Source organism: Chrysochloris asiatica, unplaced genomic scaffold (genome assembly GCF_000296735.1).
Source record: "Chrysochloris asiatica unplaced genomic scaffold, ChrAsi1.0 scaffold00111, whole genome shotgun sequence".
Classification (NCBI taxonomy): Eukaryota; Metazoa; Chordata; class Mammalia; order Afrosoricida; family Chrysochloridae; genus Chrysochloris; species Chrysochloris asiatica.
Genome location: NW_006408629.1, coordinates 10,766,517 through 10,776,827, shown reverse-complemented (window position 1 = coordinate 10,776,827; position 10,311 = coordinate 10,766,517). Strand labels below are relative to the sequence as shown.

The 10,311-nt window shown below is 36.9% G+C and overlaps 1 pseudogene; it reads right to left on the bottom strand.

Annotated features, from left to right (window-relative positions):
• Positions 1-6,682: 6,682 nt before the first annotated feature.
• Positions 6,683-8,685, bottom strand: LOC102816373 (annotated as a pseudogene).
• Positions 8,686-10,311: the final 1,626 nt, after the last annotated feature.

Genomic DNA, 10,311 nt, shown 5'->3' with positions numbered 1-10,311 from the left:
ATATATATATATACACACACACACACATATATACTCCTGGTGTGACACATATATATATATATATATACACACACACACACATATATACTCCTGGTGTGACACTGGAGGATCAGCACTGGACTATGAACCACAAGATTGACAGTACAAAACCACCTGCTGCTCCGTGATGGCACTTAACAACAACAACTTACTTATATATCTACATGCATGTACTCCTGTTTGTTGTTGTGTGCTTTCGAGTTGGTTCTGAAGCATAGTAACTCTGTGCAGGGTTTCCAAGGCTGCAAATCTCTAAAGCAATTGTTGTTGTTGTTAGGTGCCATTGAGGTGGTAGTGACTCATAGTGACCCTATGCATAACACAAAGAAACACTACCCAATAATGAGCTAACCTCAAAATTGTTGCCACATTTGAGCCCACTGATGCTGCTACTTTGCCAATCCATCTCGCTGGGGTCTTCCTCTTTATCTCTGACCCTTCACCTTACCAACCCCTCCAGTATTCTGTTGTTGTGACAGAGCTCTTCACTGCACTTCCACCCGATATGCCATCTTGTTTGTTCTGCCATGTCACTTTTAATATTCTTCTTTAACACCATAACTCAAATGCACCATTTTTTCTACGGTCTTCCTAATTCATTGTCCAATGTTCACATATATATGAAAATACCATGGCTTGGGTCAGGCACATCTTAATACTCAATCTGTGTTTTGAACACTTTAAAGATATCTTGTACAGCAAGATTTGCCTAATGCAATATATCATTTGATTTCTTGATTGCTGCTTCCATTAGTATTCATAGTGAATCCAAGCAAAATGAAATGTTTGACAACTTCAATCTTTTCTCCATTAATTATGATGTTATTTACTGGACCACTTGTTAAAATTTTTATTTTACTTTCATTGAGGTGCAACCCATAATGAAGGCTGTGATCTTTGATATTCACCAGTAAGTATTTTAAATCCTCTTTGCTTTCAGCAAGCAAGGTTGTATCGTCTGCATATTACAGGTTGTTAATGAGTATTTTTCTAATCCTGATGCTATGTTCTTCTTCATATAATAAAGCTTCTTGGATTATTTGCTCAGCATACAAACTGAACAAGTATGGTGAAAAAATATAACCCTGGCACACACCTTTCCAGGAGTCCTGGTGTAGCATTGTTAGTTAATGCGCTGGACTATAAAGTTGGCTAGAACTGCAAGGTCAGCAGTTCAAGCTCACCAGCTACTCCCTGGAAACTCTGTACCAGTCTCTATGGGTCAGAACTGACTCAACAGCACTTAACAACAACACCACACACCTTTCCTGATTTTAAACCATTCAGTGTCTCCTAGTTCTGTTAAAAAAAAAAACAAACAAACAAACAACTGCCTGTTCTATGTTCAAGTTTGTCATGAAGTATTCTGTAATACCTATTTTTTGCAGTGTTACCTATAGCTTGTAATGATCCACACAGTCAAAAGCCTCTGCATAGTCAATAAAAAATGTTGTGAAGATGGGTGTGATGACTAGTCTGATAAAGTGAAGGACTGGCTGCTTATCTGCTGATACTCTATAGTTCTGTAACTCCATATGTACCACTCATCTTAGTGGTATATACAATCTCTGGCTCCTGGTTGTCTCTCTGCTCTGTAGATGTCCAGATCCCTGGAGCACTTTCCCCCTATTTCCAACACTTCCCCTCCTTATATATGGTTCATGTCCTGCTTTCCTTGCTTCACTCCAGGTTTGTCTACAACATTTTTCATGCGAGAGGTCTGTTTCAGGATTCCAACTTAGGAGATACTTGTTTTTCTTCCACATAAATATATGGAGACTGTAGATATAATGATAATCTATTTTTTTGTAATAATAGAACTTTGAAATATCATGTAGAGCATAGAGAAGATTTATCAGGTAAGATAAACATGAGGGATACAGTCTGTCTTCAAGTATTTAAATTCCATGACAGGCCATCACATGACACATAGTTCTCTAATTACAGTTTAATAGGCTGAGCTTCATCATTTTATGCCATTAATATATTCAGTGTTTCTTTGCACTTTATCAGTTGGAGTGTTCCTTACAAGTGCTTACCTCAATTCAATAATTCAGTTAAGTTGTGTAGGATAAAGATGTAAATCACCTACTGATCCACTAAGTCCAGATTCACAAGATTGTTGTGAGAATAATTAACACTTTGCTAAGGAGCTCTGGTAGGACCTCTGGTAGCGTAGTTATGAATCGGGCTGCAAACCTTAATATCAGCAGTTAGAAACTACCAGCTGTTCTGTGAGAGAAAAATGAGGCTTTGTGCTCCCGTAAAGATTTACAGCCTCAGAAACCCTGTGCAGGCTCACTATGAGTTGGAACCAACTCCATTGCATATAACAACAACAACAAAGGAGCTCTGGTAATGTAGTGGTTACAAATCAGGCTGCTAACCTCAATGTTGGCAGTTTGAAACTACCAGCCGTTCCACTGGAGAAAGATTAGGCATTCTACTCCTGTAAAGATGCATAGCCTCAGAAACCCTGTGCAGAGTCACTATGAGTCAGAACCCACTCCACAGTACTTAACAACAACAAGAACTTTAGTAAAATTTGGCAAAATCTGAATATAATTCAGAGTACTCAATTGTCTGAATAATAGATAATAATAAACTTGATTTGATGTAAATAATTTTTTAAAAATCAATAAACTAATAAATGCATACAATTCATTTTTATAATAAATTCCCAAATATGCTATTTCAAATCAATAACTTACATCTTCCTTTACACCAGTAAAATAACATAAATGTTAAGCACTAAATCTATTACCCATCTCAACTTTTCTACTTTGAAACTTGCATATACTACATAAAAATAAATATATTAACACATAAATTTGATAATTTAATGGAAAAACACAGGTGCAGCTATATTCTTGGTTCTATTTTTGATTCATAATTGAAGGTACTCATTATAACTCCTGTCTTCTGAATTCTTTTTAGCTTGTTGCTAATAAAAACACATACCAACAGAAAAAAAGTAATTCATAGATAATTAGGATGCATTATTAAAGAGCTTTAAAACACCTGCTTTTTTATTTGCAGGTATTTTTCTAAAATATAAGTGTAAATATTCATATTCCTGAATGCAAATGTCTTTAATGGAACTGGCTGCTCTCAAAGAGGGACACTGTAAAACACAAGGGAGCTTTGTGAAGTTCCAAACACATCCTTTTAAAACTCTTACAGAGTATATTATTAAGGTCTGCACTGGAGCCTTGTTCACCAAATATGTCTAATTCACATTTTAATGGAGTCACTAAAAAGGAAAGAGGAAGTCCCCAGAAGACCCTAGAGCTTGGTTGGTCACATACCCAAGTACATGCCTCCTGGAAGGAAACAGGTCCTTGAGGAAAGTGAACTTCAGGGTACAGAAGCAGTTCAGCTGAAGAAATCAACCAGTCAGAGGTCAGTGGTAAGAATCCAAAAGCAATATGGATTCTTTACATTCTATATTCCTGTATTGACAAATCTCTTTGGAGTATACAGATGTGACAGACACTTCTAGGTTCTGTGGGTGTGACAGTGAGTGAAGCAAACGCAGCCCTGCCCTCATAGAGTATACAATACAGGGAAAGAGATACATTTTAATTAGATAATCCCTCTAATTAATGTATAAACATAAAATGACGTAAAAGCTTGAAGAAAGAAGCATAGTTTTATGAGCACTTATGACAATATTCCCTAGTCTAGAAAAAAAATAGAAAGGATCTGGAATAGGCAAGCTTTAAATAGATCTGAATAATCATCAGGAAGCAAAAAACACCTGGTTGGGATAGGGATCCTGGCATAAAACACAGTCCAGAAAAGGGAACAACATGTGCAAAGAGCCTGCGGCAGAAGGTAGCATTATACAGTTATAAAACAAAGATTTAACTAGAATATGGAAAGTGAGGGGAAAAATAGCCAGGCTGGATAGAGCAGCAAAGGTCAGCATATGTGAAAAAATATGGTCTTTCCCAGAAAATGGGAAAGGAGTCAACAACTAGGAGCTTCTGCTACTGCTATTGGGATATGGAAATATGTTTTCCTGGAAGTTACAATAAGTCTGTTTCTGTAGACTAGTTGGAAATCTAATCACATCTTAGATTATTATTTCTATGAATAAATTAGAACATATCACAACCAAGTTCTGTTACTAATTGTCCATATTTGAAGCAACATTGCTTGCCTTTGAGAGTCATGAAATTGAGGAAGCAGTCTAGAAAATATTACCAAATGATTCTAAATAGTGACTCTGGTACTTCTCAGCTGTACACAGCTGGAGTGACTTACCTAACTTTTCTGTGCTTCAGTTTTCTTAAATTTCAAATAGGGACAATGTTATTGTCTGCTACATAGATTGAGCACATATAACATGTAGCAAATGCTTGTAAGAGTGCTGGACACACAGAAAGCACAATATTAGCTATTGTCAAACCAGGCCAGTGCATCCATCTATCCCCCAGCCTCTGTGAGTGTTTGCTATAAACAGCTTACATCTGCCCCTTTGTTGGGAAAATTGCCTCAAATATGAAACCTACTTCATCCAACCAATTTTGACTGATGTGAGATATAAAAGCTTGTCCCAAAAGTTTGACAGTTCAGTGATGCCAATTGCATTCCAGAGCCCTATGAGGGATAAATGTAAAATCATATCTGTACGTGACTTCTTTCCCTGTTTCCCTCACCTGTCTTATAGACTTCTGAGAGTACTCTCAAAAACTCACTTATACAAGAAACCCCTTTCAGGCTGTGTTCCTTGGAAACTTAATCCAAAATAGTTATTATAATAATTATTAGTTGATACGTGTTTTTTTCAAGTCTTCATATTTTCTTTTGCCAAACTAAGAGTTCAGGTCAGTTGATTTCCAAAAAATAGGCCTTTGTCTTCTAATAGGTCCATACTCAGTGTTCAATAAATTCCTTTTACAGGCTTCTATTGACAGGGTCGCTATGAGTCAGAACCATCCCAATGGCATTTAATAATAATAATAACATTGACTATGTTAAGGTGGGAGAAAGATGAGGCTTTCTACTCCCGTAGGGATTTACACCCTCGGAAACCCTGTACAGGGTCACTATGGGTCGGAACCGACTCGACGGCACTTAACAACAACTTAACAGTGTTAAGGTGGTTCATCAATAAAATTCTCATCTTCCCTGTGGAAATCCCAGATTCCATTCCCAGTCAACTTGCCTCAAGCCCAGCCACCATGCTTCTGTCAGTAGAAGTTTGCATGTTGCTATGCTTAGAGTTCTGATGTAGAGCTGTAGGATAAGAACTAGACTGCTAACCTCAAGGTTAGCAGTCCAAACTCACCAGCTGCTCCTTGGAAACCCTATACAGAGTCGCTATGAGTTGGTACCAACTTGATGACACTTAACAACAACAATGATGCTCAAGAATTTCCCGTAGATATTCCAGACTAAGATAGACAAGAAAGAACGATTGACAAATCTAATTCCCAAAATCAGTCATTGAAAACCCCTATGGATCACAAATGGTCCTATCTGTAACCAATTAAGGGGTGATGCAAGACTGATCAGTATTTCATTCCATTTTGTTGCTGTAGTTACTCTCAGCTGCCATCAGTCAGAGGCCAACCTGATGGCAGCTGAGAGTAACAACAGCAACAAGATTGGCTGTTTATTTATTGATTTACTCATCTGGCAGTAAACTCCACCAGACTACAGACTTCATAAAAGCAAATGTTATGTGTTATTCAGTGTTTACTCCACAGAACAGAGTGCAGTCTTACAAATACAAAGATTCTGTAACAGATTAGAGACCTAGCACATTCACTTCTAAAGTACTATTGTCCACCAAGGAAATTATGCTATTACTGACAGAAACAAACCTCCAGTTGAAAAACATGATCTAAGTGCACTTTCACTCTGGAGATTATCATAGCCTGACACAAATGAATCTTCACCTATTCCAGGCCGCTTACACAACTGTTGATTTACATACAAAGTTTTCTAATGCTGCTATCCTTTTTTTGCTGCCTCATCCCTATATACCTTTTTTCATATGCCAAAATATCAACAGTATTTATTTTTGTTCAGTGATTAAATATGCTTCACTTTGCATTTGTGTATTTTTGGAAACATGATTATTTCAGAAAAAAAAAAAAAAAAAAGCAAGTTATGAAATGCCCAGAATGTGGACTTCAAGAAGCCAAAGAAGAAAGAAATCCAACAGCCAAGGTATAAAATACAGAACAGGCCAGACGGGGCTAGTGCTGGGCCCAAATACGCAACAGGGTTTTCTATATTTATCAGCCTGCTTTCATCAATGTAAAAATTGACTCTACAGAAATATTTATTGGCACACAGAAAAATGATGCCAGCAACTTTGGTTTTGCATTGCTATAATATGTAACTATTTTATAGTTTAAGGGACAAATATTTAAAACTACCTTATCATCACAACAAAGACTAAAATAGTCCTTTGTTTTACTCTTGGGCAACGAAGAAAAATTGAATAACTACCCTTCTCACCCCCAGTAAGAAAATATTTGCTGGAAGAGTCCTCAGTCCTTATAAGTCCAAGTCAATTTAAACTCAATAATTAATCCAAATTCTAAAGGCTACAACATTTCCCTGTTACAGCAGGGTAAGAAAATCTATTTGGGAATAGTTATTAAAGATGAAGGAAGCTGTGTCTTCAGTATGAGATTGGACTGCTGCCAGGAGTTTGCTTGCTAATGTTTCTTCAAATCTTGGACTTTTCCATCCTTTTGGCTTTCTGGTAGCTGAAACCACCACCTCCTCCTTGCTTTTTATGTTTGCCTTCATTGATGTTCACATTCAGATCAATGAAAGGAGGCACCTTGAAACCAAATGACAGAGCAACTTGAGATAAATTTAAATTATTAGCATTAAAGATTTATTTCAGAGAATGAGAATCATATTCCAGAATATATGATGTATATGCTTCCTGGGCTGACTTATGAAGGAAGTAGTTCTTTACAATCATTTTTTCAACCTGAAACAAAGTATCAGAAATTTTGGACCAGGAAAACTCAAATTCACTTAGTAGAACCTTGGATTGCTTCAAGTAATGAAGGAAACCCAATTCTTCAGGCTGCAAAATGAGCATGGCATGTTCTCTTCCATTTAGGCCTCTGGTTATTCTACCCACAAGATGAATACACTCTTTTCGGTCATCCAGAGGGTCATAATGAACAATCCAGTCAACCTTAGGAATAGCTAGTTTTCAAGCTGCCACATCTGCACACAACAATATCCCCGAATCTGCATTGCAGAATTCAAAGAATGTAATCATTAATTTATTTTGCTTTTGCCTTCCATGAATGGCTAAGACAGATAAATCAATGTAGTTAAGCATCTCATAGTGGAATTTCACAGACTTGCAGGATGAAAAGAACACCATTAACTTCTTCTTTCAGTTTTTTTAAGGAATGTAAAGAGCAGAAGGAATCGTTTTTCAGAGACACAAACAATGTATCCCCGCTTAAGACCATCCACTGTTGCATTGGCTTTATCATCATCAACACCGACAATCAAGGGCTTCTTGTTCTGAGAAACTCTCACCAGATCTTCAACTTTTTGAGTTTGCATGGCAGAAAAAAGCATGGTCTGTCTGCATACTAGCAGACGTTCAATAGTTTGCTTTATTTCCTTTTCAAATCCAACATCCAAGATTTGATCAGCCTCATCAATAACCAGACACTATAGATTTTTACACATGAAGTCTGTATTCTGTATATGGTCTAGGAGGTGGTCTGGTGTGGCCATAATGATGTTGATCCCATTAGCAAGGTTCTGTGCTTCAGCAGATCTGTTACTAGCCCCCATGACCAACCCATACATGTGAACGTGCTACATCATTAGCTCCTTAAGCACACCAAAGGTCTGCCTGGCCAGTTCCCTAGTAGGTAAGAGAATAAGGACTCCTGTTCCATACCTGGGCATAAAGTGTAGCTTAACAATAAGGTCAATTGCAAGGATGAGAAATGCCAAGGTTTTGTCTGTTTTTGCTACTGCTAGAAGATCTCTGCTTTCCAGAAGTTGTTGGATATTTTTATGCTGAATTTCTGTCATGTTTGTAAAGCCCATTTCTTGTATTGCCTTCAGAATGTTTTCATTGACAAGATTAGTTAGAAAAGTAAGTGAAGAATCCGCTTATGCTCCTGTCAGTCCCAGGGGCATGCTGGGTACTTCACTGGCATCTTCCTCATCATCTGGCTTCTCCAAGCTCATTTCTATGTCTGCAGGAGACTCGACACAACCCTCTTCAGATCCCTCTTAGTCTTCAGTTTTTGCTTTATATGTGTCAGGCTCAGCAGCATTCCCCATTTTTTTTCTTTTTCTTCTTTTTCTTTTTTGGTTCTGAATTGGGAGCTTGTGTTATTGTTTTCCATTGGCCAAAATGGCAGATATCTTGGGGGATTTACTTTTTTTTACATTTTCCAATGCTTCTTTAGCTACAGCTCCATTTTCGGTTCCTGACAATCCCATAGTCATAGACTGTTTTAGGTATTTTTTATCTTTTCCACCTCCTGCTGTTTCTTCAGGCAGATTTCCAGTTTGGGCTTCTGATAGGCACATAGCCAATGCCCCCTGTAGCTTTAGGTTTCGCTACCTCAATTTCAAGTTCCATTTCTTGATCTTCTTGCACAAGAGTTTCATCCATAGGTAACACATGTTGTTGGAGGAATGCATTCACACTAATGCCACAGTCTAGCCCCTCAGCTGTCTTGGCTGACACTATTTCTTTTGGGTTGCACGTGTCCCTATACATATTTATAACAGATTTTGAAATTGTTGATTCTGTAGCATAGTAGAAAATGAATGATCCAAAAAGTTGACAATTAATAACTTTTTTTCCATAAAGGAAATGACTCTCAACAAGTAAAATTTTCCACAGAAAGTCATTGTATCCTTGAAATTTGGTTTAAGACACTATGACACGTACACTGTCTACAATGCCCTCACATCTGACATGCTAGTTCATTTAGCACAGCTACCAACAGAGGCAAATGTATTCAAAGGATGATTTTGAAACACATAACTGATACTACATTATTTCATCATGTGAGCCCAACAAAGATTAACAGGAATTTTGAAATGAGGCAGTATTTACTAATGAAGCAAGTGCTTGAATGAGTCCTACATCCAATGAAATGACTGAAGGAGAAGGGTGAGCTCAGAAAAACTCACAAACCAGTCAGTCAACTCCTAGATGACTGAGAATCACTGCATATGCATGACTTTATTAACATGCAGTTTTCTCCCAGCTGCAAATGTAGTGTATGAATCTATGATACTTATCTACTGTATCTGTATGTGTGTGCAAGTGGAATATGTGGTGTAATAAAATAGAAACTTCTGATTCCTCACTGTCCTAATGAATACATTTATATTCACGCTTTTCCTTCTTATTCATTCCAAGTGCTAGTCACCAGCAGGCACCAGAAAGGACTTTTAATATCCTTAAGTTTTCTTTTTCTCAGTAAAATGTGGATAAAAGTCATTTAGACATTTAATAAAAACTCAAGTGCTCAGAGAAAGGATCAGCAATAAGTGAAAAGAAAAATAGTCAAAAGGAGTATTTTTCTCCTTCATCTTTTAACTTCGAGACTCAAATAAAAATCATAATCTTTTTTCAATTCCAAGACTCAGATAAAAATGAGGAACACCTGCAGTGCCAAAAGATAATAGGCTGGTAAGAATAGATGTTGAAAATTTGATTTGATGAAATAATTTGAAATAGAATTTCTGATCCACAAAATATATATATTTTTTAAATAACGGAAAGACAAACATTTCTCTTTGAGAAATAAAAAAGACTTGGATATATGCCGTGAGTTTCTTTTCAACAAAAGAATAATATCACATTCTCAAAGATATTTGTCATTTATATATAAAGTACGTATTTGACAGTAACCTAGAATATGCAGGATATTTCTCTCTGAGAGAAAACTTTATCTGACCAATTTTAGTAAATACTTTTTAGCACAAATTTTAATTGATAATTCTAAGCACAAAGCATTCCTATATTCTTCTTCTAAAAATTGTCAGAATGGTGAAACACACATTTTTTTCCCTAATTATGAGCCATGTGCTACCTCTACCATGATCACAGATTTCATTAATGCTAGTTGATGTTTGGTATCAGTCATATCAAGTGTACTTTGCTGTTGTTGTTAGGTGCCTTTGAGTCAGTTCCAACCTTTGGAGACCTTATGAACAATAGAATGAAACATTTCCCTGTCCTGCACCAACCTCCCAATTGTTATGCTTGAGTACATTGCTGTTGCCACTGTACCA